Below are 27,641 nucleotides of genomic sequence, written 5' to 3'. Positions count from 1 at the left end.
AAGAAAGCTTTCATGGAAAGCTGCGTTGCAGGAAAACACATTCCTTTCCCAGGAAAGAGACACACACAGCTCAGTGCAAAGGCCTGCTTTTCATTGTGGTGAATACTTATATATACATGTGTGCACGTGTGTGTATGTGTGTGTGTGTGTGTGTGTGTGTGTGTGTGGATACACACACATCCCTCATCTCCCCTCTCTCTGGGTTAATGACACTTCTGGTTGATTTATTGATTGGCTGTAATACCACTGGCTTTTTTGAAGCACTTGTCATATCCCAGTTGTAAGTGGCACTCCCCCCTCCCCCCCTCCTCCAGTGGAAAGTTGCCCCCAAACTGGGGTGTTTTGATTGCTGTTTGGTTTCCCCAACTTGACTGGTCAGAACTGAACCTTCTCAGCTCTCCTGGAATAAGCTCCTTAAGCCTTTTCCCTCCAAAGCATCTGTAAACAGTTGAAGGTCATGATTGTTCACTCTGCAAGATCGATATGCCATTAAATTGTGACAAAAAGGACTGCCAGACCATTAAGGCCTCCCTCATACCCTCGGTAATCCTGATAAAGCGATGAGCTGTTTTAACCTCTCTGCCTTCCATCGCTAACTACGTAGCAAACGCCTCACTGCTGAGAAAACTCTTCCTGCAAAATCAGAACAACCCACAAATGACTGGAGCTGATTTCCAGCTGCTTTTGATGGACAATTTTCTCCCTTGCTTTGTGTAGTTATTTTTACATTTCATCTTCTTTTCCACACTATCTAAAGTCTAATGTTGTACTCCATATTATTTAGACTAAATGTTCTTGTCCTAGGATGAGCCAGCTTCCCTCATGTCCTCATATAGATTGATTTTTTCTAATGGTTGAGGGACAAAAATAGAAAGACACTGAAGAATGGAAGATGGCAAAAATCTCATCCCAATTACATAGGTTTGCTTAATTTGGACCAATCTCAAATGTGTACTGAGCTCATAATAGTGAATTCTGAATTTTGGGTTTTTTCTCTTTTTTCTTAACAGTCAAAAGTGGAAAGGAACAGGAAGGCTTTGGTAAGTGAAAGAAAATGCAACTTTTATGAACTGAAAATAATGAGTCTAACCATCTAAGCATCTTAAAATTAAATCTATACCAACAAAGGTTTTCTTGGCATTGTATGAGCTCATTTACTATTTGGAGAATGGTAATTTCATTGAATGAATGCAAAGATTTGCTTCTATACACAGCACTTTTCATATGTCTTTGAAAAATCTAGGACTTCAGTCGCATTGTGTTTATTTCACTCTTTGGTAATGCTAGCGAGTTATCTGATATTCAAAAAATATTCTGTTTTTCTCTCTAGGATTTTTTTGAAAACCATATCAGCTTTTATCAAGTATAATCCATAATGCAGGTAAAGTTTTGACATTGTCTAAGATGTCCATACATTCATTTATGTACATACACATGGAATGATAGTCCACAAAATAACTGCATCATATGTGTTGCATAAGTACATTTGAAAAGTTCTGTCTTGAGTGTTTTGTTATTTTTTAACACTTTATTTTGTCAGTTGTGGTGCTTGAAATCTGGGCCCAGGTGCTGTCCTTTAAGAGATAGCTCAAGGCTACTGCCCTACCCCTGGAGCCACAACGCCACTTCTGATTTTCTAGTGGTTAATTGGAGATAAGAATCTCTGGGACTTTAATGCCCAGGCTGGATTTGAACTGAGATCCTCAGATCCCAGCCTACTGAGTAGCTAGGATTACAGGTGTGAGTCACCACATCCAGCTATATTTTTTACTCTTTAGAAGGCTATTCAGATCTAGAAAGACTTGAATTTGTTCACCCCAGTATGGTGATAAGTAAAATCCATTTCCATATGTTTGCTAGAGTTTCATTCTCCTATTACATACAAGAATTTGTACATCATTTTCTACTTAGCAGATTTGCAAGTGTGTGTGTGTGCGCGCGTGTGTGTGTGTGTGTGTGTGTGTGTGTGTGTGTGTGTTCAGAGCAACCTTTGTCTCAAATCAGGTCTGGCCATAAATAGCTTTTTATGTCAACAAAATATACCTTCAAATGAAAACCCAAACACTTGAAAACAGCGTGAGTTGCAGGTCAGCAACAGAATGAAAACAGGTTTAATATCTGCTGAGCCCGTTAGCTCTCACCTGCACATCTTCCCTCAGCCTATCAATAGAATAATGTAGGCAGGCACAAGAACAAGAACAAAGCTTTAGGTCAATGAAATCATTCACTGATCCACTAGCAAAGCATGATAAGTGGTGTATTCGCTTAAAATCTCTTACATGCTACTTAGACATCATTGCATAGATTTGGAAATGAAGCAAACAGACTCGATGAAATGATACCCAACAGCCAGTGGACATTTGTTTCTGCTTTGTCTACTTTGAACACACAAATTAATCTTGAATTCAGTTTTTTTGGCTTTCTATTTGCTCTGCAAATCCTGAAGCATGAAGTAACTTAAACAGATAATGGTGACTTAATAAAACAAAGCATGTCTTATCTCCCTTTTTTAACTTAATCATATCTAAACTCATTTTTAGATTTCTTATATTACCCATTAACATATCAAATATATATCCCATGCCTGCTAGACATCCTATAGTTTTCTAATTCCTAGAAATACATGAAGAGCAATGTGAAGAAGCAGTTTCTGTGCTTCTCGGATAAGCATTTTAAAGAATTATAAGATAAGATAGTAGAAGAAATAAGGCAATGAGACCTACACAATAACATTTTTTCTTTTTTTTGCAATAATCTTAATCCTGTAAACTTGATATTTTCATTCTGATTCAAACAAATTACCACCGATAGCAGAGTTAAAGTCGATCACTATATAGAAAATATAACACACAGTTGCACTTGAGCAGAGGAAAAAAAAACCACTGATGCTAAACTTTTGTTCTTTTATTTACTAGAGACTGATATCACCATCAGCAAATGAGCTATAGAGCTTCTGGTCTAAACTACAGCCAACATATCTCGATATTATTTTTTAATGCATTTCATAGAGAGGCCAGTTGCCAGGCACATGTTGCGAAACAAAATTACCTATCATTTGTACTCAAAACAAGATGTCAGGGAGTCCTGGCTTGCGCAGAATATTTGCAGCACCAGAACTCTTCCAGCAGGAAAAATTTTACTCTTCAAATTAATTACCCCACATTCAGATACATTAAAAGGAGAGAATGGAGATAGAAAGGAAAGAGAACATGGCAAGAACAGAAGAAAGCATCTCAGTACCAAATGAACTATAGCATTAAATCATTCCAAGGATTGTTGTGCAGCCTATTCAGTGTACCATCGTTTCCTCACCATTGTTTGTAATGGAAAACATTTGGAAATTAAAAAAAATATATATATATTTATATCCATTAAAGGATCTCCTTGGGAGGTGTGTGGGATTCTAAGAAATCTGTTTGGCACAGTTCAGGAAATTTGCCTCTTAAGGTTGCATGATGCCCAGCTGTTAGCATTAAAATCCATCCAATTGGATTTTCATTTGTCAAACTGATGCCTTTGATGTCAGAAAGCTCTCTCCTTCAAATTTAGCTCCTAAGAGTTTCCAGCTGCCATTGGCTGTGGAGTTGTGTTGAGGTTTTAAGCCAGTCTCTCTTCATATTGTTCTGCTTTGCAGTTGTCTAAAGTATATCTAGGTGACCTCATTCATCTTGATGACCTAACTTAAGACACTTAGCCAAGATGAACTGGGGAGCTGCTGTTCCTGAAGGTTCCCTTACATTATACCCAGCCCCTTCTACACAGCTTCAGCTGCCTCCACTTTTCATTGAGAACACACAATTCATACCAACATCTTCTGTTCATTTGGACAAAGAATATGTTCAATTCTCTTTGGAGTCACTGGTTGCCACCTGATTTACGTCTCCTTTTCTCCTTCAGAGCAGATTACCTCTTAGTGTTCAATGAGTCACAAATTGGTTTGGGGATCCAAAGTAGACCACAGAGTGTTGAATCAACATTTAAAGAGCTCTTCAGAGTCACAGTATTCAGTCCTATTTCTTGGGGATTCTTTATGAGAGACATCTATTGTTGTATTTTATAGAGGAAGAAACTAGAAGTTTAGATGGAGTGCCACAAGATTATTTTTCCCCTAATAACTATCTAGGCCAAAACTCTACTTTGAAACTTTGGGTAACATTAAAGTCTATCTGTAAAACTCTGTGTTTTCCCCAGTCCTCTTCCGTGTATCAGCCTGAATATCTACCTGTCTGTCTGTTTGCCACCTATCTTATCTGTCTCCTGTATATTTGTACTCTAGAGAGATTATAAATTTACACATATTATAATATATGTTGAATATTATATTTTTCTAGCTCTACATTGGAAATAATGCTTCCATCAGGTTTATATAAACAAATGTGAAAAAAAAACCCATATAGTAGAGGTACAAGAAAGGACAATCATTCTTCCGTGTGTGTGTGTGTGTGTGTGTGTGTGTGTGTGTGTGTAATTGTTAAGTGATACAAAAAAAAGGAAATCCTAGAAAACAAGAAGACTAAATAATGATTCATTTTGTTGGTACAAGTCATTTCTGAGTTGAGAAAACACCTGTTTGGATAGCATTTCTGATTTTGTGTAAATTTCATTAAAAAGCATTTTTCCCTACCCAAATAAATGTATCACTATTCCAGTTGCTGCTACACCAAATATTTACTGGCTTAAGACAACCCAGATTGAGTCTCTAACTGTTGGTTAGGTCAGAATTTCAAAGTAGATTGACAGTGCCTCATTCTTTTTGGAGGTTTCAGGGGGATAAGCTGGTTCCTTGTCTTCTCTAACCTCCAAGGCTGTCTGCATTCCTTAGGTTATGGCCTCACCACCCTCCCGCCTAATTTTGGATCAATTCCTCATCTAGACTTTCCTCCTTTCTGATTTTTGTTTTGGTTTGTTTTCTCACTTGTATAAAACCCAAACTTCTTTTTTATTGATCTCTTTCTGTGTTAATTGCTCTCAAAATATAGACCTCCAAAAAGAAAACCTTGGTTTATGGTGTCATTTTATAAAATATACAAATAAATACATAAATATCTAAAATATAAAATGTATAACTCTATGCCTACTTACAAAACAAATCCTCTCTAATATTGATATTATGTACCTTCCTCCCTTGAATTCTGGTAACTTTGAAGTAGGGTCATTTTTCTTAGGAGTATATTACTGCTATCTTTTTCATCTTTTTCCATTTTTTATGTAAATGATGTTGAAAGCAATCCTTTCAACATCTACGGTTTTTTTTGCCAGTCCTGGGCTTGAGCTCAGGGCCTGAGCACTGTCCTTGGACTTTCTCAAGGCTAGAGCTCTACCACTTGAGCCTCAGCACCACTTCCGGCTTTTTGCTATGTATGTGGGGTACCAAGGAATTGAACCCGGGTCTTCGTGCATGCTAGGCAAGCACTCTACCACTAGGCCAAACTCCCGGCCCCTCAACATCTACTGTTTTAATTTTTATTAAATGCCCAAGTTATTTTGTAGCAATCCAAACACTATTGGAAGGATTTTTAAAACTATGGTTTAGAGCTAGGATCAAAGTTCAAGTGGTTCATGCACTTGCAAAACATAAGACAATATGCATGTGTATATGAGTGCATATTTTTAAAGATATTTACTCAAATGATAGTGGTATAAATTTTTTGAAAGTAGTGATTGGATTTTTCAGATCTGTAAAAAGAAATCCATTCCTAAATTCAGTTTTCTATCAAGCCTTATATTAAGTTACAATTTAAAACAGGCATGTTGTGACATTTTCTGCTGAGGGTGGTAGACTCAATAGGCATGATATCTCATCTTCTTAGAAGATAAGCAGCATAATCACAAAGGGCCTGACATTCCCTTTCTGTCCAGAGTGCTACATCTCTAAGGATCATAGATTCTGAAATCTTATTCATTGCCTGGCAACCTGGATCTTCTCTTCTTTTGAAGACCTGTGGCTATAGGCTAACTACATTAGTGGGCTGTTTTCAAAAGTTTTTCTCTGGAACCTATCAACAGCTAACTTCTAATGCGTAGTTGTGTCTATCTGCTTCATCATTTCTAATGTCTCTCCAAACTGTATTATAACCAGAGTTCTAGAGTATTGGAAATAATAAAGCAAGCATTGTCTTAAAATTTTAGTACTAGAAATATATTACATTAGTATGCACTAAATTTCCAAATTACTTCATGAATTTATCTCAAAGTATTGGCTTTGTCACTACCATATAAGAATTTGGAATGCCATCTGTCTTCCTTCCTGCCTTCCTTCCCTCTTCTTCAGCTTTCTCTCATCTCATTTCTATCCTTACTTTCCTGTTGGTTTTCTCTTTCTTTCCCTCTCTCTTCCTCCTTTTTGTTCTTCTTAGTTACCCTTTCTCTTTACTTTGTCTCTACCATCTTTCCTTCTTTCCTTTGCTTGCTATTGCTTTTTATTGGTTAGGAGAGGATGTCATAATTGATGCAGTATACCTGATTTCCTATGCAAAATGGGAATAAAGATAGCTATTTCCATTAGTTTCTTGCCCTTTAGCCTTATGTATTAGTGTAAGTATACACAGAAATCGGGGACATCAGCAAAGGGTTTTCAGTTTCACAGCAAAACTGAAGCACTGAAGTGACTGTTATTTTTTTCAAGTAAACATTATATATACACATATATTTATTTGGAAGGTGCTTCTGTTCTCCACAATGTTTTTTTGTTTTTTGTATTTTGCCAGTCTTGGGGTTTGAACATAGGGCCTAAGCACTGCCGTTGGGCTTTTTTCAAGGCTAGAGCTCTACCACTTGAACCACAGCACCATTTCCAGCTTTTTTCTATACATGTGGTACTGAGGACTCGAACCCAGGCCTCCGTGCATGCTAGGCAAGCACTCTACCATTAGGCCAAACTCCCAGCCCCTTCCACAATATTTTTAAAACTCTTCAATTGGCCTCCTATGACAGTCAATTTGTTTGACTCAAAACAGCATTTTTTAAAATTATTTATTAGTCATTTTCCTTATTCTCCAGATTTTGGTGTGATATTTGTTTATTTTCAAATGACAATTTGAAGAATGAATGTTTAACAAAAGAACACAATCATTTAAGTTTCTTTTGAAACTTCAAGCTTTTGCCCAGTAATGTTTCCTAACTGAAATATTGAGCAAAGGTCCATGTAAGCTGTCAGACTCGATATGAGAGTAAGAAATTCATGTTATAGGCAAATATGTATGATAGAAATTTAAATGCAGAACTGTTGACATAGCAATGTATACATACATATACATACAGCCACAAACACACAAACATGCCTCAACACATATTTATATATAAATATTTATTAGAGTTAAAAGTTATAGCTAATTTTCATTTTGCGTTTTATTCTCTAATTCTAGCACATATCGAGCTTTTTGCCTACTAATAGTTAGAATTAAATAGAGGCATGGATAACTACCAACTGAAGTCCTTAAAAAACACTTGTATTTTGTCATGGGCATATTGGCATAAAGCATAGGGTCATGCATTTGTCAGGAGTCCTAATTTGGGTTGCCAGTTTGGCCAATACCTAACTCTTTAATAAACGCTAGAAAGCAGGCACTTACCTTGCCTAGGTGTACAGCAAAATAAAGCTAGAATTTCTCATGTCACTGAGACGCTGTGAATCCTTTCACTCACTGGCTTGATAATAAATAATTACTAAATAGATCACTATTCCATTAGTAATGCTACCCTGTCTGTAGCACACAAAATATACTAGAGGCAAAAAAGGAAAAAAAAAACTTTGATGGATTATCTCTTAAATCACACTGGAATTCTCCCAGATTAGTTTGGCAGTAGAATATAGGATCTCTGAAACAATGAAATTTAATGATTTTATCTCAAAGAGCTAAAGTGGCTACATTTTTATCTTACCTTTTCCAAAACCAAAGGGTGGCTGTTGTTTATGCTCTACATAATAATTATCTTCAAAGTCTCCCATTTGAGTCTTTGTAGGCCAAGACCCATCCTGTAAGGCTTGAGAAATCTGAAAAGTCTACAAAAAAAAGAAGTAATGAAGCAGTGACCTTTAAGTGATTCTGATATAAATTGTATCTTTAAGGCTCACCAAAGGCACATATGAAAGAGGCTTTGTTTCCCCAGTGGCATTATCAGGAGGTAGTATTTATTGAAGCCTCATGGCCTGGGGGTGGGGGGTCACCAGTAGAGACTGCAGTACCCAATACCTTCCTCTCTCACTTTCACTTCCCTACATTAAGGTTAGTTATTTCATCTGCTACATGCTTCATCACCATGTGCTGCCTTGCCACCAGCTGGAAAGCCAGGAAGCCAACCTACAGTTGACTGAAACCTATGCTTCTTATTATAAGCTAATCAATTTAGGCATTTTTGTTATGGGAATGGAAAACTGATAAGACCAATCCTGCTTTCTTTGTCAATTTTATTCTCTAATTTTCTGGCTAGCAGTCTCTTGGCTTTTGTTTTTATATTGTTCAAGGTAATGGTAGATTTCATGACTGCTAAAAATCTCCATAGAAATGCTTAGGATCAGAAATGTTTCAGGTGGATAGGTGTCTCTTTGCAGAGTTGGCCTGAGAGCAGAGCCCGAGGAGGGACTATAGGAGTTGTGGCTGGATAAGCTTTTAGAAAGTTTCTTCTGTTTGGCCAAGTGTTGGTCGAAACGAGTACAGTTGAAACCGTAACCAAAGTATTATGCTTCCAGAAAAGTCTTTTTTTTTTTTGCCAGTTCTGGGCTTGAGCTCAGGGCCTGAGCACTATCTTTGGACTTTTTCAAGGCTAGAGCTCTACCACTTGAGCCTCAGCACCACTTCCAGCTTTTTTCTATGTATGTGGTACCAAGCAATCAAACCCAGACCTTTGTGCATGCTAGGCAAGCCCTCTACCACTAGACCAAACTCCTGGGCCAGCTTCCAGAAAACTCTTAAGGAAAAGTATTGCAAGCCACAGTAATGGCTTTGGGATCGGACTCTAAAGGAAATGGTGGAGACATTGAGCCAGTGAGTATGAAAGTGGCAATAAAGTTCTTCTCCTAGAGTATGGAGGCGCCAAAGTAGTTCTAGATGACAAGGATTATTTCTTATTTAGGGATGGTGACATTCTTGGAAAGAATGTAGAGTGAATACATCCCTGAAATGGCATCATGTGAAGCTACCCATTCCATGCAAGTTCTGAGATCTTTCATCATGTAAATAATTTCTATATCTCACTTTTATAATAAATTAATGGTAACTAAAAAAAGAAAAAAATGTTTCAGGTCAAAGACTTTTTTCTTAGCATGTTGTAGCATTTCAAAATGAACTATCTTAGGAATGGGATACAAATTGAAAGACAAAATGTAGTTATGCTTGAAGGTAGCTCACACAATATTTTCACTGAAGTCTACCACATGGGCTCAGGTTTAGCATTTTCAATTGTGTTGTTTGGTTGGGACCCAAAATGATTGTATTCAGAACATTTAGGATGGTGGATTTGAGGAGTTGGGGTGTTCTCTTATACAAACAAATGGTAATTTTTAAATGAGCTTATAGCATAAAATAGATGTAGTCAAGCAAATTACCACATATTAGGGAAGTCCCTGGAAGGAAATATACTAAAATGCCAAGCTACTGAGACTGTATTAGCTCCAGAGTCCTGTTTCAACTGGATAATCAGAGAGAGCCCCTCTACCAGTAGACATAGAAGACAAGAAGCAGCTAGCTATGCTGTGAATGCAGTGGTCAGAGCAGTACATACAAGAACATTTGGGTGGAAATTAGAAGACCCTTAATGATATAATTTTTCTGAAGATTTTATTATTTCTAACATAATTATAATTGTTGCCATGGAGATTACACTTCAATTAGAAAGGGAGGAAGAACATTTATAATGGAAGCATCTAGTGGGAAATTCTAGACCAAGTAGTCTAGAATTCATATCTTGCACTGGAATAAATTATCAGCATCTCTCTTTGCTGTGACATATTGAAGAAAGAGTATTGCATCTAAAGTGTCCTTCCAAGAATTAAAAAATGTAAAGTATTAAACCAAAGCTAATGTGAAATCACAATCAGACAAATCCACACTGAGAAACAGGTTGTGATGTTATGGGTCTTAATTCTTCACAAGGAGATTTGAAGAGATGTGATGGCTAAATTTAATGCACACTACTAAATTAAATCATTGATTATACATAAATATAGATGCCAACAACAGCAAGACAATAGCTATGTGACACCTTGTTGAGATGACAGTGGAAGTCTGAATCTGCTAAGACTTTTTTTCCCCCAGTGTTAAATTTCCTAAGTGTGAGAGTTGTAGTGTGATTATGTAAGGAATATAACCTTTTTTTAGTAAATGTATGTTGAAGTGTTCTGGGATAAAAGGGAAACTCGGGTGAAAAGTATACAGAAGTTCGTTGCAATATTACTGAAACTTTTTAAAATAAAAAATGGGGGTAAATAATTACTTTCACCCTTTAAAGTTGTTGTTGCTATAACTCAAGGTACTGTATAGAGAATAAATTAGAAGGGGTGATTGGAAAGGATAAAAAGAGCCAGGTAATGGCCCAGATGAAAAATGTCAATGGCTCTCTCTCTCATTGCAGCATACCTTAAGAGTGAAGTTGGAGGTAGATTCAAATATATTTTGGAAGGCTGGATGTGAGAAAACAAAAGTAAAAAAAACAAAGTCAAACAATGACTGAAGTGATGGAGTAAATTAGTTCTGGGTGGTAGAAGGAAAGATCAGAGACTGGGTGGCTGGCTACTTCAATATCCCACCTTTATTCCTCACAGTTCTAGAGGCTGGAAGTCCAAGATGAAAGCAGGTGGGTGTCTGACCAGAACCTGGCTGTGGCTCACAAGTGCTGCCTCCTGATTCATAGCAACAACACCTGAGAGTGAACCTTAATTTCATTGCATCAATGAATTGCAAAGCCACGCCAAGCCTCAGCGGTGTGCGAGATTCCCAGCATCCAGAGCAACCCCTGGCCCTGTCAAAAGCAGCAGAGCACTGAATTCTGCAAGAGGTTTGTGTTTGTGTGTGTGTGTGAGTGTGTGTGTGTGTATTTTTTTCCACCCTGTTCCCACAAAGAGGGTGACAACAGTGTAAATTTCATCCCTCTCACATTCATGCATTTTCAGTGGCCGCACTACCAGCAATTTTAAATTATGCAACTGGGCTTTGGCAAGTAAACATGTTATCAACGGGGGAATTTAAAATTCCTGTGGAGACAGGGTTGGGGTGGTGGTGGGGGGAGAAAAAAAAAATCCACCAGGCCTGAAAAGTATAAGCGTCATGGCAATTTGTGAAGAATAAGCAGTTTTGTTCAGTTCAGGCCAACACGTTCCTTGGTGTTTTATGCAAAAGCTCTTCTACCAGTCACACCGAGGGTGGGGAAAAGATTCAACGTGAATGGTAAATTCTAAGAAATGCCCACACTTCCTATTTCCTGTGTCTATTTTAGTTGGTGGCAATTACGATTTACTACGCAACACTCAAAAAAAAAATACAAACGGTGCGATGAGCGAGGATGTAGCAGTGACAGATTTGCAACCCTCCAAGCGTGACTTCAAAATATTGGTGCTGTAAAGGTGGCTTGCCAATTCCGGAAGGCAGTGGAGACGCCACAGAGCGAGGCCCCCGCAGGTGAGGGCGCAGGCAGGCGAGCGCGCAGAAGAGCTGTGCGCCCTCACCCTGGATGTTGACGAGAAGCTGTGCAGATCTGGTGGAAGGCGTCGGGGGTGGCCAGATGGGAGAGGCCTTCCGTGCCAATCGCATCGTGCGATGGCACAGACAGAGAGCACAGAACGAGGAAATCCTGCTAAGCAGGGAAACTGAGACCATAAGGCCGGGAGTTGAAAAATCAAGAAGGAAAGCCAAAGCCAAGAATTGGGGGGGAGGGAAGGAGGAGAAAAAAAAAAAAAAAGAAAGAAAGACAAAACACGTGCAGAAGCCGGGTTATATGAGGAGAATGCACAGACATTTTTTTCTTTTTCAGCTCCCTTCCAGGGTCTATTGTCCAGATCTGCGTCCTAAGACTGCATCACCAGAAGACTCCATGCCCTCTGTTGCCGATCCGTTTCAACGAGTGAGACAAGAGGAAGACCCTGCACTATGGTTGGTTTCTTCTGGCCTGTGTCTTGAGGGTAGGTGCAGCAAAGAATAATGCTAATGGCTGCATTCTTTATGCTCACTGATAACTGCAGAGTCCACTGTTCCTGCTGGGGTGAACTCTGCTCTTCCACCATTGCAAGAAGTTTGGCATTCTCCTGGACTTGTTACTCTCCACTCTGCTCACCCCTTTGTAAGCAAGTCACTTCATGGAATGTCCAGAAAACAAAACAAAACAAAGCACTATCTTCCATCTGGCTGCAGAGAAATCAGAAGTTCCCATATTCAAGGTCAAGGAAAGTGACAAAGGGCAGGCTGGAAATCATAACTGAACTGCATCCCATGGAAAAATGTCCAGTGCTGGAGAGGAAATCGCAATGATGGGTTCACATATCAGAACAGAAAGAGGATGCCTTCTTTGGTTTGCCCATCCTCGCATCACTTTCGATGCTTAAACATTCAGATTCTACTTAACCAGTGTCTGTGGTGCCCCTGCCTGAGACTTAGCTTCTGCCCATGCTCAGGTCTTTGCATGCAGCCAGGTGAGATCCTACAGCTGCAACATTTCATTCTTGAGAAAACTGCAGTTGGGATGACTTAGTATGGTGTCAATTGCCTTAACTGGATGAACATCTCATCTATGAGGCTCACACATAGCAGAATTAAGCTCCAAAATTTCTCTTTCTTTCTTTTTTCTTTTCTTGTTTTTTTTTTTTTTAATTTTTTATTTTTGTAGGTCATGGGGCTTGAATTCAGCCTGGGCGCTGTCCCTGAGCTCTTCAGCTCAAGGCTACCACCCAACCTTTGAGCCATGCCCCACTTCCCATTTTCTAGAAGTTCATTGGAGATAAGAGTCTCAGGTCCTTTTGTGCCTGATCTAGCTTTGAACCTTGGTCCTCAGATCTCAGTCTCCTGTGTAGCTAGGATTACAGGTATGAGCCACCGCATGTGCAGCTCAAAATTTCTTAATGTGTCCACCCATATTCATTCTTCTTTGATTCACTTGACCTGTTTTTTTTTCCAATAATGCCAGAGAGAAAAATTTTCAATGGTAATGGGTGCACTTTTAAAATATTCAAGAGAGTATAGCATGTGTACTATGGATCCCTCAGTACTGTAAGAATACAAGCTGAACTTTATCTACAAAAGAGGAGATGATACCCCTTATTATTCATATTCAATTTGACGGGCTTCTACTCTCTAGGATTACAGGAATTGAAATAGGTCCAGATGAGTTGCATACTTGTGAAAATGTGTGAGTAAAATTAAACACACAGCCAAGAGTGCATAGAAAGATACCAACCTCCATGGCTTGCTCTTCCTCACCTCCACACACACCAGCTTTCGGCCTTGCTAACTGAGTGTCTGTGATTGCTGCCATTAAGGCGAAGCCAAAGCTCATAGCATGTCAGTGGTGTGTAGAGGATGAGAAGCCAGCCAGCTACAATACCTAAAATTAGAAGTTGCTCTTGAAAATCTGTCCCAGAAATAAAAGTAATCAGAGGACTCCACTTGATTGAATTCAAGTGACACTGTTTTAAGCACATATCACAGAAGTGAGGGCATGGTACCTCTTAGACACAGTACCAAACCCAGGATGGCTTGTTATTAAAACTACTCACATTCCCTTTAAAAGAAAGAAGTGCTTGTCATCTCTTTCTAATAGGAGTGATTTTTTTTCTACCTGATATAAATTATGGTTGAAGTTTCATGAGAGGGCTCTGAGAAGAAGCACGGCTTTTACTCTATCAGCATTGGCAGGACATGTGTGCATCTAGCTGTAATGAGTATGTTTAGTACATATTATTAAAAGTGTATTGTGCAAAGAAAGGTTTGGAAAAAATAACTGGAAGGCAAAAAACAGAGTATAGTGAAGCTAATTTCTTGTCTTTTATACATATGTAACTACTAATGGAATACTGGTGACAATATAACATGGAGAAATGTGGCACTATAACATGGGCAAGGAGGGGGATTTTAAAGATTAAGAAAAGAAAACCAGTATATCACATGAGTGACAATGTTATAGAAAAGATGTGATTTACTCATATCATATCTAAAAGCCGAGTGGCTGACTACATTTTAACATTAGCCAAACACAAGGACAGTCCTTCTTTTTACTATGTGACATTCTCTCCAAAGTGGTCTTCTTGTGTGTTTTTCTTCTTAATTCTACTATGAAAAAACAAGCTTGGAAAAGTTTAAAACAAAAATAACAAAGTAAAAAGAGAGATGCTAAAGAGTAAATTATTATTTTAAGACCAGAACTTGAGTCGAAGGCAACTTCCACTGTAAAAAGAAATTTTAGTCTATCTTAGAAGTTGCAACTGCATTTGATACAGCAAAACCCAGAATTCATAGCTTGTAAAAGAGAAAGCATAAAAACTTTCAGATAGAAATATGCAACAACCTAAAATGGACACAAGTAGAATAATGCAACTGGTCTACTCTGGGGAGAGAAAAGAGGTAATGAGGATGATCAGAGAAACACCAGACTGTCAGAATGGATTTTTAAATAGGGAACATTGTTCAAGAATTCACCTTGAAAAAAATTACAAAATGTATCAATATTTAACCATAACAAAAATAAGAAAGGTCTAATTTTCCCTAAATCATTACCTTCTGACCAGGACATTTTGATTAGATGCCAAAATGATTTAAGCCGGAGAAAAAAATCATGAGTATATTTCATCTGAAATTCATAAGAATGTTTATTCTGCATCACGTTATTTGAAAGGTAATCCGGTAAACAATATTAGACAGAGGAGGTGATCACAGACTTCGGTGGATAAGTGCAGCCCTGCAGGGCATATGTGGTTTGGAGAGCCAGTAAAGTGCCACAGACATTTGAGGAAAGTTTGGGTTTTCTCACTGTGTTGATGAGGTTGACAGAAAAGATGAATGGGAAGAAGGAGAGGAGGGAGAGGGAGAGAGAGAAAGGGAGGGAGAAAGAAGGAAAGGATGGAGGGGGGAGGGAGAGACAGAGGGAAGGGAGGGGGAAGAAAGGAAGGAAGGATGGAGGCAGGCAGGAAGGCAAGAAGGAAGGAAGGAAGGAAGGAAGGAAGGAAGGAAGGAAGGAAGGAAGGAAGGAAGGAAGGAAGGAAGGAAGGAAGGAAGGAAAGACATGCATTTAAATCATCCCATTTGCGCATGATGAAATATGGAGGAAACAGTTCCATCTTGGGTAGCACTTTTCAGTCACATTGTACTGTGATTTGGGGCTTTCCAATTCTGCCTGACAGATTTGCTTTTCTCTTTAATAATACATTAAGTTTTTATAATGGTTTTCTTCCTCAGAGTACAAGCTACTTTCAATAGGTTTTATTTCATTTATCATCGTCAAAATCTGTGACACCAAAAAAGAAAAAGCCAAGTAAACCTATTTTATAGGCAAGTGAGCAAGATTCATAAAGGTCACCCCTCCTGCCCCTGGTCTCAGGGAAAGTATTCTATCTAGTTAATGATTCAGTATCTTCAGAGATTACTGAGGGGCTTCAGAGGAGTTAGAGACTACATTATTAGGTACTCAAAAAGAGCCCTGGTATAAAGTCCTGGACCTTCATTAAGATTCTAATTTTGGCCAGAGATGATCCAAATCCAGACAATGTTTATGTGACTCATGAGATAAGAATCATTTTCACATTTTCAAATGACTGTTAAACTGAAAAGAATAACATTTAAGACACATGAACACTACGTGGAATGCTAATTTATATATACTACACATCTTTCTTAGAATATAACCATACACATTTGTTTACTTATTGTCAGTGGCTACTTTTGTGTCACTAGGCAGATCAAAAGAGCTGTGACAGAAACTACAGTCATAAGGCTGAAAATGTTGATTTTCTATCCCTATGGAGAATACTACCAGGCTTTTTCTCTAGACCAAAATGTTTCCAATCTTCTTGCTTCCTTTCTTGTTTCTTTCTCCATCCTTCTCTCCTTCTTTCTTTCTTCTCTCCTTCTGTTCTTTTTCTCCCTCTTTCCTTCTCTTCCACCTTCCTTTCCTCCTTCTGTCCCTGATTTCTCTCTATTATCTTCTCTACTTTCATTTCTTATTTTAATTCAGTTGGTTGGCTTCTTCAAAATAATTTCCGTGGAGAAGTAGCATCACTCCTCCAAAGACTTTGTACCAGACACTGCTCCCCAAAATAGACCCTGAAGGTACACCTAGACTAAAATAATAAAGCTAAGGACTCAGAGTCTGAAGTGCCCATTCTCTTAATTAACTAAAACAGATATCTGAGAATATGCAACATCATCTGTTTACCTGGTAAAGAATAATTGCTTCCCCCGCCCGGTATTTCTTTTCTTATTAAATTGAGTCGTTCACATCATAACCACATCTCAGTCATCTTCCCACTCTTGATTTCTGGCACTTGATATATGATTAAAAATTAACTTCATAAATGATACAGTTGAAAGAACGAATGACCTGTAACCTAAGTTCAGTCAACCTCTAGGACAAAAACATAAAAACTTCTGTTAAATTTCACATTTATCATCTAAAACAGTACATTTTTCTCTTTTGACAACACTCCTGAGTCCACAGAGACAAATTATGAAAGAATAAATGTACAGCATCCTTTCCCTAAGAAATACAGATAAATCATTTTTCTCAATATAAGAATTGAAAATATTTAGATGCATTAGCAACTTTATTGTTATTACTCAACAACGATGGTTCCAAATGACTGATCTTTTTCTAAGAAAGAGAAAAAGACAAAAATTGTAGCCACTGAAAACCTACCCACTAATCAATCCATTTTCGAAATGAGGACAGTCATTTTTTAAAATAATCCTCATCTAGCAAATTGTTAATCAAGAAGATGTGTTATCTGTGCAATGTAATATGAACTGCATGGAACACGTTCTTTTATCATTTCCCATAATCCAGGAGGAACGTTAAAGTACACTGACATAAACCAAGCATAACCTTTGCTCCTAAATCTGTCTACTAGTAATCTTTTGCATATTTAGTGTCACATAAACTGAAAAAATAAAATGCAGTCAGTGGTGAGAGTCGATCTCCTGCTTAGATGAGCTGAGTTTCTCATGGATTATCAGATCCATGAAATACAAAATGAACATAAATTGATCCTATCCTGTATGAAGATCATTTTGCTGCAGCAGCAAAGAAGATAAATGGTGACTTCAGTCTGTGATTAACCCCAAATGAACTGTTTCAGCTAATGCCCAGGAAAACCAAGAAAACCTGCCTTGAGAAGATGTGAGGAGGCAATTTGGAGAGTACTAAGGGGCTATTTACAGAAAGTGGTGAAGGGAACTTTCGACAGAAAGCTGTGTGCTCACTGCCCAGACGATGAGAAGCTGTTTTCATCCCTAGATGAACATGCAGGGCTGGGAGCTACATGAAAGACAGAAGATTCTTGTGAAAGCTGACACCATGAGAAGAAGCACCTCGCAGAAGCTGTACTTCAGGGTGGAGGCCTTGTCAGAGCCACAGTCTCAAGTGGATAGAGAGAGATGGGTAATAATACCTAACTCTCTTTTCTGCTCCCTGATCTTTTGCCAGTCAGCACATTGCCCAATAACTAATTCCAGCCAGATGTCAAAGTTGAAAAAGATCCTGGCCAGGAGAGTTGGTTGGAATATGAAAGTTTTCTTCCTTCTCTTCCTGCATTCAGCAAATAATAATGCATAGAGTCATAAGAATGAATAGAAAAGAATGTATTAGCAGAAAATAAGCAGCACAAGAGCACACTCATCTTCCTTATCTCTTAAACAACCTTTCTTTTCTGTGTCCTTCTTTATCTATTCAGTTTACATTTGTAAACAATTGGATTTACTAAGCCACTGGACAAATGCGGATTAGTGATTGTCAAGCTATAAGGAAATAGCTGATGGGCACTGGTGAAACACATCCATACTCCTAGCTACTCAGGAAGCTGATATCTGAGCACCACTAAAACTTACCTGGGCAGAAAAGTCCACAAAACTCATATCCAATTAACGAGAAAGAAAAATATAGAAAACTGAAGGTGTAGCTCAAGTGCCATCTATACTAAACAAAAAGACCAAGGGAGAACCCAAGGCCTTGAGTTTAAAAAGAAAAAAAAAATCAACCTCTCCATCTCAGTCTCACCAGAACGACATCATTAAGAATACAAATAGCAATTACTAGCGAAAATCCCTAATAGATTGTAGGGGTAGATTAGGGCAACCACTATGGATATCAGTATGGAGGGTTTTCAAAAAATGTTATGTGACCCTTAGGCCATAAATACATACAAGGTCATATGCATAAATAATCAGTCAGAACCAACTAAAGTAGAGTATAACACCTTTTAAAACTTAATAGATGTTTGACAAAATGAATGTCAAGAAGCTGTAATATGCCTTGACTAGAGGGGTGGAAGAAAACAGGAGAGAGGCTGAACAAACGGGAAGAGGAAGAGAGGGTAAATACAGTTATAACAATTAATGAATGGTTGGACTGGGGGTTTGGCCTAGTGGTAGAGTGCTTGCCTAGCATGCATGAAGACTCAGGTTCAATTCCTCGGTACCATGTACATAGAAAAAAAAGCTGAAAGTAGTGGTAGATCACTAGCCTTGAGGGAAAAAAAAGTCCTAGGACAGTGTTCAGGCCCTGAGTTCAAGCCCCACAACTGGAAAAAAATTAATGAATGGAGCTAGGAACATTGCCTAGTGGTAGAGTGCTTGCCTGGCTTGTTCCAAGCCCTGGGTTCGATTCTGCAGTACCAGAGAAGGCTAGAAGTCTCAAGTGGTAGAACACTAGCCTTGAGAAAGCTCAAGGACAGTGCCCAGGCCCTGAGTTCAAGCCCTAGGACTGGTACAAAAATGTTAATGAACACATGTGAAAATGGAACTAGAAAACCTGGTAAAACTGGGAGGGAGAAATATCAGTAGAAGAAGATGATAATGATTGAAGAGGATATTATATATATATATATGGACATATTAAATTGAAGACCCCATGTACATTTATTTAAAGGTAACCAAAAGAAGAAAAAAATCAATTTATCAGCAAATTTCAAAATAATTCTTTTTTTAATTGTAACATTGATATACACAAGGAGTTACAATTATGTAAGTCAGATTCTGAGTATATTTGTTTTTGAATATAATAACCCCTCCATCGTTTTCTCCCCACCCACCACCTCTCCCCCTAAGTTGTGTAGTTCACTTCCAGTATGGGGTCTAGTGAGTTTCACTACTGCATTAATTTCCCCTTTGTCACATCATTTCTGCCAAAATAATTCTTCAATCCCCTACAGTCTCCCAGAATGCCACAAGGACATATTAGTAGATAACAACAATATGTTTACATTTCCTGTAATCTTACCACTACTTAAAAATCTCAAATAACTGGATTTTCACTAATTGTTGAGAGCTTCCATTCTAGACTCAGCCCTTAAAATGTTGCTTAGTATGTTGCTTTTACAGCCAGGCTTATGGCCTAACAAGTTCACTTGCAACTATGACTCAGAGTTTTAGGAGAGCAACACTCTGAGAGACAAATCAAGAAAGTGGCTGGATTTGTAAACAGATTTTGGAATCTGGGGCTTGATCCTTCACCTTTAGTACCACAGAGAGCTTATGGAGGGTTCTGATCGCCCCAGGATCCATCATTTGCAAAGCAATGCCATTGCACAGCATAAATTCTGAGGCTCTTTTTATTTTGAGAATCTGTGACTCTTGGCTTTCCCTTATAGTCAGGAAACTGAAAATGTTGCTTTGCAGAAAGAATATATTACAGACTTAATAGTGCCTGGTGTGGGATGTGGAAGGAGAGATCCAATACGGAGAATCAATACACAGCAGCATAGAACAGGAGATGGGAAGTGCAGAGGGCAGTCAATCAAGGGCTAATGTAAAGCAGTCAAGTTGGCCAAGGCCAAAGAGCAAAAAGAAAATTGAAGATTGTTGGTGGAGCCGTGGGGATGGTATCAGGAGATGGCTGCCTTCAGGAAAAGCTGTTCAAGGAAGCAAGAAATCAATTACAAATCAGGGCAACTTTCATGTCTTCTTGTTTTGAACGTTACAGTTTTGTCGGTTACATTTAGCCACTAACAAGACCTTGGAAACAGTCAGTTACTATGTCCATGACAGGGCCTACACAAGGCCAAACCATAAAATGTAAAGTTAGTTGTGTGTGTGTGTGTGTGTGTGTGTGTGTGTGTGTGTGTGTGTGTGTGTGTCTGTGTGTGTGTGTTTTCCTTATCTGCTTTCTGCAGTGACTATACAAGTTAGTAATAGGGATTGCAATGATGGCTAATAAATTTACTAAAAAGGAAACAAAAATATGCATACCAAGATAATATTGGCCAATATATTAGTAAGAAATTATCACTCAAAATATCTAAACAATCTATTCTCTCTTTCTGTCTAGATGGTACAAAATAATTAATTCCAGGGAGAAAAGCATTTCTAATTTTTTTTTATTTTTTGCCAGTCCTGGGGCTTGAACTCGAGGCCTGAGTACTGTCCTTGGGCTTAAGGCTACTGCTGTACCACTTGAGTCACAGCACCACTTTTGGCTTTTTCCATGTATGTGGTACCTAGGAATCAACCCCAGGGATTCATGCCAAGCTAGGCAAGCACTCAACCACTAGGCCACACTCTGGCCCTGTTGTTTATATAATTTGATTGTGATCTGCCCTTACGCGTTTTTTTCTGGTGCTCTGAATCCAGTGGACAGCCTAGAATCCAAATAGAAAATTAGGTTCAGTAGCATAACATGCAACGAGGACAGCTGGGTATGAGGATTAACAACATCCGTGGATATAGCTTGACTGAATTTCCTCCTAGCTACTATTCTTTTAATAATTCCTTGCCCTAGAACCAATATTACCATGTACTGTGTTCATCCACATTGCAAATGAAGACTCTACCCATTAAAGGAATTCAGCAATGATTAAAAGGAGAAAAAAGGTTTAGATGGTATTTTTTTAAAGCTGAAGAGAAACCTGAGAAATTATTCCTCAGGTCACAGAAATCCCTCTCTGAAGATGTGGACTTTGAGTTCTTGGTTACTTTGAATAATTATCCGTGCAGAGAACATTCATATCCAACTCCCTTCTCAGACTTTCCCATTCAAATACCCTTGAAGATGAGTAGGCAAATATTTTCTACTTCCAATGCTTTCTCCTTAGTGGTTATTTTTCCCCCTTTAAGTTAGCTCTGAAACAGTATACAAACCTCATAATACCCTTTGTTTTAAGATGTATGTGATATCGTTTCATTTAGTTCTGAAATCTTTGCCTAGAGCACACGCAGCTGTTTGATAATTTAGTCTTCCAGATAACTCAGATTTATCCTAACACTGGCTTGGCCTTAAACCTGAGTTGGTCCTGTTATAAACTTTAAAGTTGTGGCTTTTCAATTTATGGCCTTGGGAAAGAACATGGCTTACAAAAGCTCCCTGTAAGGTTTTATTTTGCCTTGTTTGCTTTCAGAGAATAAGCATTGGTATTACCTACTGGATTTTCAAACTTTTCTAGAGCTCCTAAATAATAAACTCATAACATTGCCTGAATGAGTTTGGAAATGTGTTTTTAAAAATATTGGAATGCGTATCTCTTCCTCTCCATTTTGAAAGCAAAAGAGAAATCTTCTACTAGTAACTTGATGAATCAGCTATGTGATATCTTCAGATATTTGTAAGCTGATAACGAAAGCCATTTGTATTTACACTCTATACCTATTTCCCTGACATTTTCACTCTGAATTTATTGATGATCTTCACAGATATGGCTGATCTTTACATATTTTAGCAAATCCCAACACTATCTTTATGAGATACATGGATAAACATGTTCAAAAAGCAGCCTGTCTGCTGGGAATCAAACTTAAAACCAAGAGGAACCACCCCCCATTGCTTACACACACACACACACACACACACACACACACACACACACACACACACACACACACACACACACACACAGTATTTCTAAGCCTATCTTCAAATGTTTTTCTGTAAATCTATATATTTCTCTCTTCCTGCCACTCCACTTTGGTCTGTTAAGTTTGTTTTCTCCTCTGACACTGTATAAAGACTCCTTCTTCCTCAAACTCTTGGGGCTAAGCTTTCTATTTGAGAAATAATTAATTCTCTTCATAAAATTTTGAAGAACTTGATTTTTGCCACTGTAATGAAATTAATCATATTCTGTTTTGTATAATGCTTGTTTATATTTTGTTTTACCTTGATTATAGTTTGTGCAGTCCTTAGGGCTAAACCAAGTATAATTTATCTGTTTAACTCATGTAGCCATTAGCATTAGATCTGGTCAAGGGTAGAAATCAATGAATCAAAGGATATTTAAAATGCTACATTTGGGTCTCCCTGCAAGAAGATCAGTCATGAAATACTCCCTTTATCATGCTTCTCCTATTCCCTCAGTGTCTTTTCTTGATTTTTTAAGATACATAGCTCCCTCTCCAGTCTTGTCCTAACTTAAATTCTCAGTGGGACTCCAACCTCTAATTTCTTTTACCCCTCCTTTCCCTTTCCTCTTCTTTACCCCTTCCCTTCTACTCACTGATTTAACCCTTCTTCCCATACTGTCTCGAGGTATGCCCTTTATTGAAGTTCAGTTTTCTTCCTTGGTTACCAATAGACAGTCTCCCAAAGTATGACATTTGCAGTCTCACTGCTGGCTGACATAAACTTCACATACAAGCACTGATGCTGGGAAATTTTACATTCTCCAACCAGTCTCCTTTTGCTCACATAAGTTTATGCTACCTGAAATGGACACACCTCTATACCACCACCAGAATTACCATAATCTCACTTGTCTTTCTACCTTCAGCCCCCAACCATAACCATCCATTAAATCTTTCCTTAACTTCAGTCTCTAAATGACTTCATCCCTCCTTTGTTAGGAACTTCTCCATCCCTTTATCATTTGAATTATTTTTAATCAAGAATTATAATAGACACATGGTGTAACTTACAGTGCTTGGTAACATGTCTTGCACAGAACAGGTCTTCATAAATATTTGTTTGAGCTGTGCCTCTTAAAATTCATTGGTACATAGCCATAAAGTATAAAATATTCATTCTATTTGCTACTACTTTTCTAATCATCAATATCATTTCTCAAATCCATTTTATTTCTCGCTCTCAGTATTTACATGTCACTTTACAATTACCCAAAGAAAAGGATCTTCCTTCATTTCTTTTCTACCCTTCCTCTGTAGGATGCCTTCTTTCTTATCCATTTTTGATTCTGCTTTCATTTTACTTTCTATTTTTACTTTCCTTCAATTTTGTCCATTGTTTTGAGCAGACTCAGACATAGGATATCAACTCAAATAGTCACTAAAAGTGGTCTCTACCATCATTCAGTGCTCTAAAAATGATCTAAGCTTCAGAATTTCTTATTACAAACTTAACATTTGTCTTCTCATTCATCTCTCTTAGTTTGAGCTCCATTGTTATTTTAAAGGCACATAAAGGTCTTTGGGGCACTCAATGCAATAATTCATTACCCATTGAAGCCTCAGCCTGGGGAGGGATTTGAAGGAAGATCAGGATGTGTCTCTAGCTACATAGCAAAATTGCAGACAGAGAAACTCTTATTGTTTGATGCTCAGAGGGAGGAATTTGGCCCTGTCTCTTCCTTTCTTGTTTCTGCATGCCTTTGGGGGATATTTTATGTTTTTATCATATTATATATTAACCATGTTACCAGTTCCCAAGTTACCAAAAGGAATTATATATCAGTGCAGTGCCCTAGGACTAGGAATAAAATGAGACTTAATTTTAAAAGAAATTGTGTCTTGCAAAATTTAACTTTTGCTTTAGCCTTCAGTTCTGAAGGACCAGAGAGGAATAAGATAAGTATATGTAGGGGAAGATGGAAATGAATAGTTTAGGCTTGCTATGTTTGGGAGGTTTCTGTTCTCTCCAGGATCTATTTGCTGAAATCTGACCTCTCTCTCCCCTTCAAGTGATGTCTTAGGAGGTGGGATTTTGAAAAGGTGGTTAGGTCAGGAGAGAAGAGCCCTGCTAAATGGGATTAATGACTTTCTAAAACAGGCCTAACACTGTAGTGTTGTTATTTCCCATATCCTTAAATGATACAATAGATCATAACTTGTGGAAAATAAACCAGCAACAGTCTAGTCAATTGTCTATGTGTGCATGCATGTTATGTGTAAATATGTGTATGTATATATGCTCTTTTTGCTATGTACATATATATGATGGCTAACAAAGATACCAGGGACAGGATGAAGGAAGCAGGAGTGCTTTGGTTCTATACAGTACTTGGAGCACCTGTGAAAGTGCAGAATGTCATTTCAAAGTGGATATTGCTTATAACTCTCTCTATAGTCACCCCTCTGTTTCCAAAAAGGATTAGTTCCCAGGCCACCAAAATTTATATTCGAGAAAGTCCTTTATGTAAGCAGCTCAGAGTCTGCATATAAACGACACACACCTTCCCTTCAGCTTTAACATGTTTCCAAATAAATCTGTATTACTAATATAATATAAATGTTCTGATAGGAGAAAAATATTTAAAGTATCTAAAAGAGAGGAAGAGAGAGAGAGAGAGAGGCAGAACAAAGAATCTCCTTCACTCTTTCTACTAAAGGAAGTCAGTAAGGAAGAACTATGCAGAAACCAGGAAACAAACCCCTACTACACACGAAATCCACTAGTGCCCACATTTAGTAGTTCCCAGATTCTGGAATTGTTGACAAGCACAGTTCTGACCATCAAGTTGACCATTATAAAGTACATTCCAGATCTAATTGGAAATGATTAAAGACTTGAGAGAAGCAATGATGATATGAATCACACTGCAGCAAGTAGGATTAAAAGAAGGAGGGGGAGGAGGGCAAAAAGGAGGAAGAGGAAGAATAGGAGAAGGAATGAAGGAAGAGAAGGAGATGACTGAACAAGCCAAACAAACAAAACACACAAAAACTAAACTTAACCCATGTGAAATTCTTACCAAACGATGAAAATAAATGGTGGAAATAATACTAGAACTTATCTCCATTGCTATCAATAATTTCTATCTATTACAGAATCATAAATAGTACATAATTATTTAGTAAATACATATTTATATTTTGTCACCATTATTAGCCTAATTAATTTGCTCTCTGGAACCCATTACAATATGAGTCATGAGTAGTTGCCTTGGTAAATAAATCTCTTGACAATAATGGAGGTAAAAATAAAACCTGCTCCTTTTTCCTCACACCTCTATCCTTGCATTAATTAGTGTTCATGGGAACTATACAAGCACTACTCCAGGAACTAGATTTTTGTTGATACACAGTCTTGTCCCCAGTGCTTCAGTTGGTTTGCAAAAGGCTCTATTTTATATTTTTCAGTGAAGCATATCACAATGTATGTATTTCATAAATCCTCTTAGCATCCTTACAAATCCAGTAGCAGTCATACTTTTTTTTAATTTCATATCCCTCCATAGATAGGTTAACTGAGGTACTATGGCTTAGAGGTGAAAAAACTATTTCAGATATCAGACAGGCCTACCCCAAGGTTTCTGTGGTTGTTGACTAGCTTACATTTCTACATTCTAGATATTTAGTTCCTGTCTTGTAAGGCATCAAGGAGAGCCTCTGTTCACACACAACCAAAAGCATTCGCATGCATATGCATATGGGTATCCATTGCACAGGCACATTTTGCACAATACCTGACACATTTTAAGTATTCAAATGTGGCCAGCAGTGTTATCATTATCCGAACACATCATTTTCTTAGTTTCTCAGTGATTTAGCCACAGTGTTCAGTGCATCCCTCTAGACTCCTGAAATCAATTTCTGAGTCCTCAAGTCTGCTACAGAACTATGACCAAATCAGCCTTCCACCATTCCACATACATCTGTATTGCAGCCAAGATATTATCAAAATAGCTATGGAAACACCCTGGTTCTGGGGATTATAATTGTTTTCTTTTCATCCTTGACTTGTTAGGTAACTCAACATGGCCTCAAACTTGTATCTCCTTTCTCAGCTTCCCGAGTACTGGGATTGTATCAGCATGCCTAGGTTTATATTATATTTGAGCACAGCATTGGGCTGCCCTGTTGTTTCCTTGGCTTTTGTTTTGAAGGGGGAAAAAAAATCAAAGCACTTAGCAGTGCCTGACATGTATTGACCTCTCAAGAAATGTCATTCTCATCCCCTGTGGGGAGCTAAGACATACCTGTAAATCTCAATCCAAAGGACAGACAGAACATAAACAGGAATAGGATAGTTTATTTTTTTAATAGCTACTGTTAAAGCAATGACTACACCTTCGCCATTATTTTTACCCTTTCCCTTTGAAATAATTTAAAATTTATATCAGATGCAAGAGTACCACAAAGAACATTCCAGAGTACTCTTCACCCAGATTCACACTTGTTAATATTTCACCTGTCTTTCTCTGCCTTTTTCCCTTTTCATTCCTTTCTTTTTCCTCCTCCCATTTCATACCCTCCTTTTTCCATATATGATACCTTTGTGATGCTTTTCTTAAAAACAGAAAAATTCTCAGCCCAGTGTTCAAAAACAGGATCAATACAAGACAATTTCCTATGCACTATCTAATTAAAATTCACCACTAATTCCTGAATGTATCTTTATGATATTTACTATCCCTGACCTGGCACCCAGACAAAGCTCCAGAATTGCTTTTGGTTTGTCTTCTTTGACTTTAATTAGGGGTCCATTCCTTGTTTTAGGGGCTTTGTGAGTTATGTAGTGCCAAAATGATGAAGTACATCTTTTTCCTTTGTGAAAAGCAAAATATCTGTATAATGATACAAGGCTTCTCATTAGCAGTACTAATTTCCTTCCTTTCTGCCAAAAATATAAAAAAATGCCAAAGGGGTGATATTCCTAACTTTCCCATGATTTTTACCAACACAGTATATTATGCAAGTGTTGTACAGCCTAATTTTAAAAATTATTAAATATATATGAATTAATTATGCTGTATATGTATATAGATGTACATATATATATATATACATATACTTACATTTATATGTAATATAAGTATAATATACATAAGATAATTATATGTATGCAAAGCTTGCATGTATATGTGGATCTATACATATATAATATATATGCATGTGAACATATATGTATATACACACATATGTACACATATATGTAACAGGCAAAATTGTATGCTATGAAAATATTGCTTCAAAAATTTGTGGGAGGCTCTGGTAGAGTGCTTGCCTAGCATGCATGAAGACCGGGGTTTGATTCCTCTGTACCACATACATAGAAAAAAAGCTGGAAGTGGTGCTGTGGCTCAAGTGGTAGAGTTCTAGCCTTGAGAAAGCCCAAGGACAGTGCTTAGTCCCTGAGTTCAAGCCCCAGGACTGGAAAAAAAATTGTGCGAATAAAGAACAAAGTAAAGAAGGGAGGTAAAGGATAAAAGAGGAAGGAGAGAAGGCAGAAAAGGAAGAAGGGAAGGAGAAAGTGAGGGGGAGAGGCAAAGAAGGAGAGAAGAGAGAAATAGAGGGAAAAGAAGAAAAGTAAGAAAGGAAAGTAGAACAGAAAATTTCTAGGAAATTTTCTAG

The 27,641-nt window shown here is 37.9% G+C and overlaps 1 pseudogene; it reads left to right on the top strand.

Annotated features, from left to right (window-relative positions):
* Positions 1-483: 483 nt before the first annotated feature.
* LOC150065010 (10 kDa heat shock protein, mitochondrial-like) lies at positions 484-9,106 on the top strand (annotated as a pseudogene).
* The last annotated feature ends 18,535 nt before the right edge of the window (positions 9,107-27,641 follow it).

Source organism: Megascapheus bottae, chromosome 3 (genome assembly GCF_031878675.1).
Source record: "Megascapheus bottae isolate mThoBot1 chromosome 3, mThoBot2.hap1, whole genome shotgun sequence".
NCBI classification, from domain to species: Eukaryota; Metazoa; Chordata; class Mammalia; order Rodentia; family Geomyidae; genus Megascapheus; species Megascapheus bottae.
The sequence above is the reverse complement of the archived record's forward strand: the minus strand, read 5'-3'. Positions and strand labels throughout refer to the sequence as shown.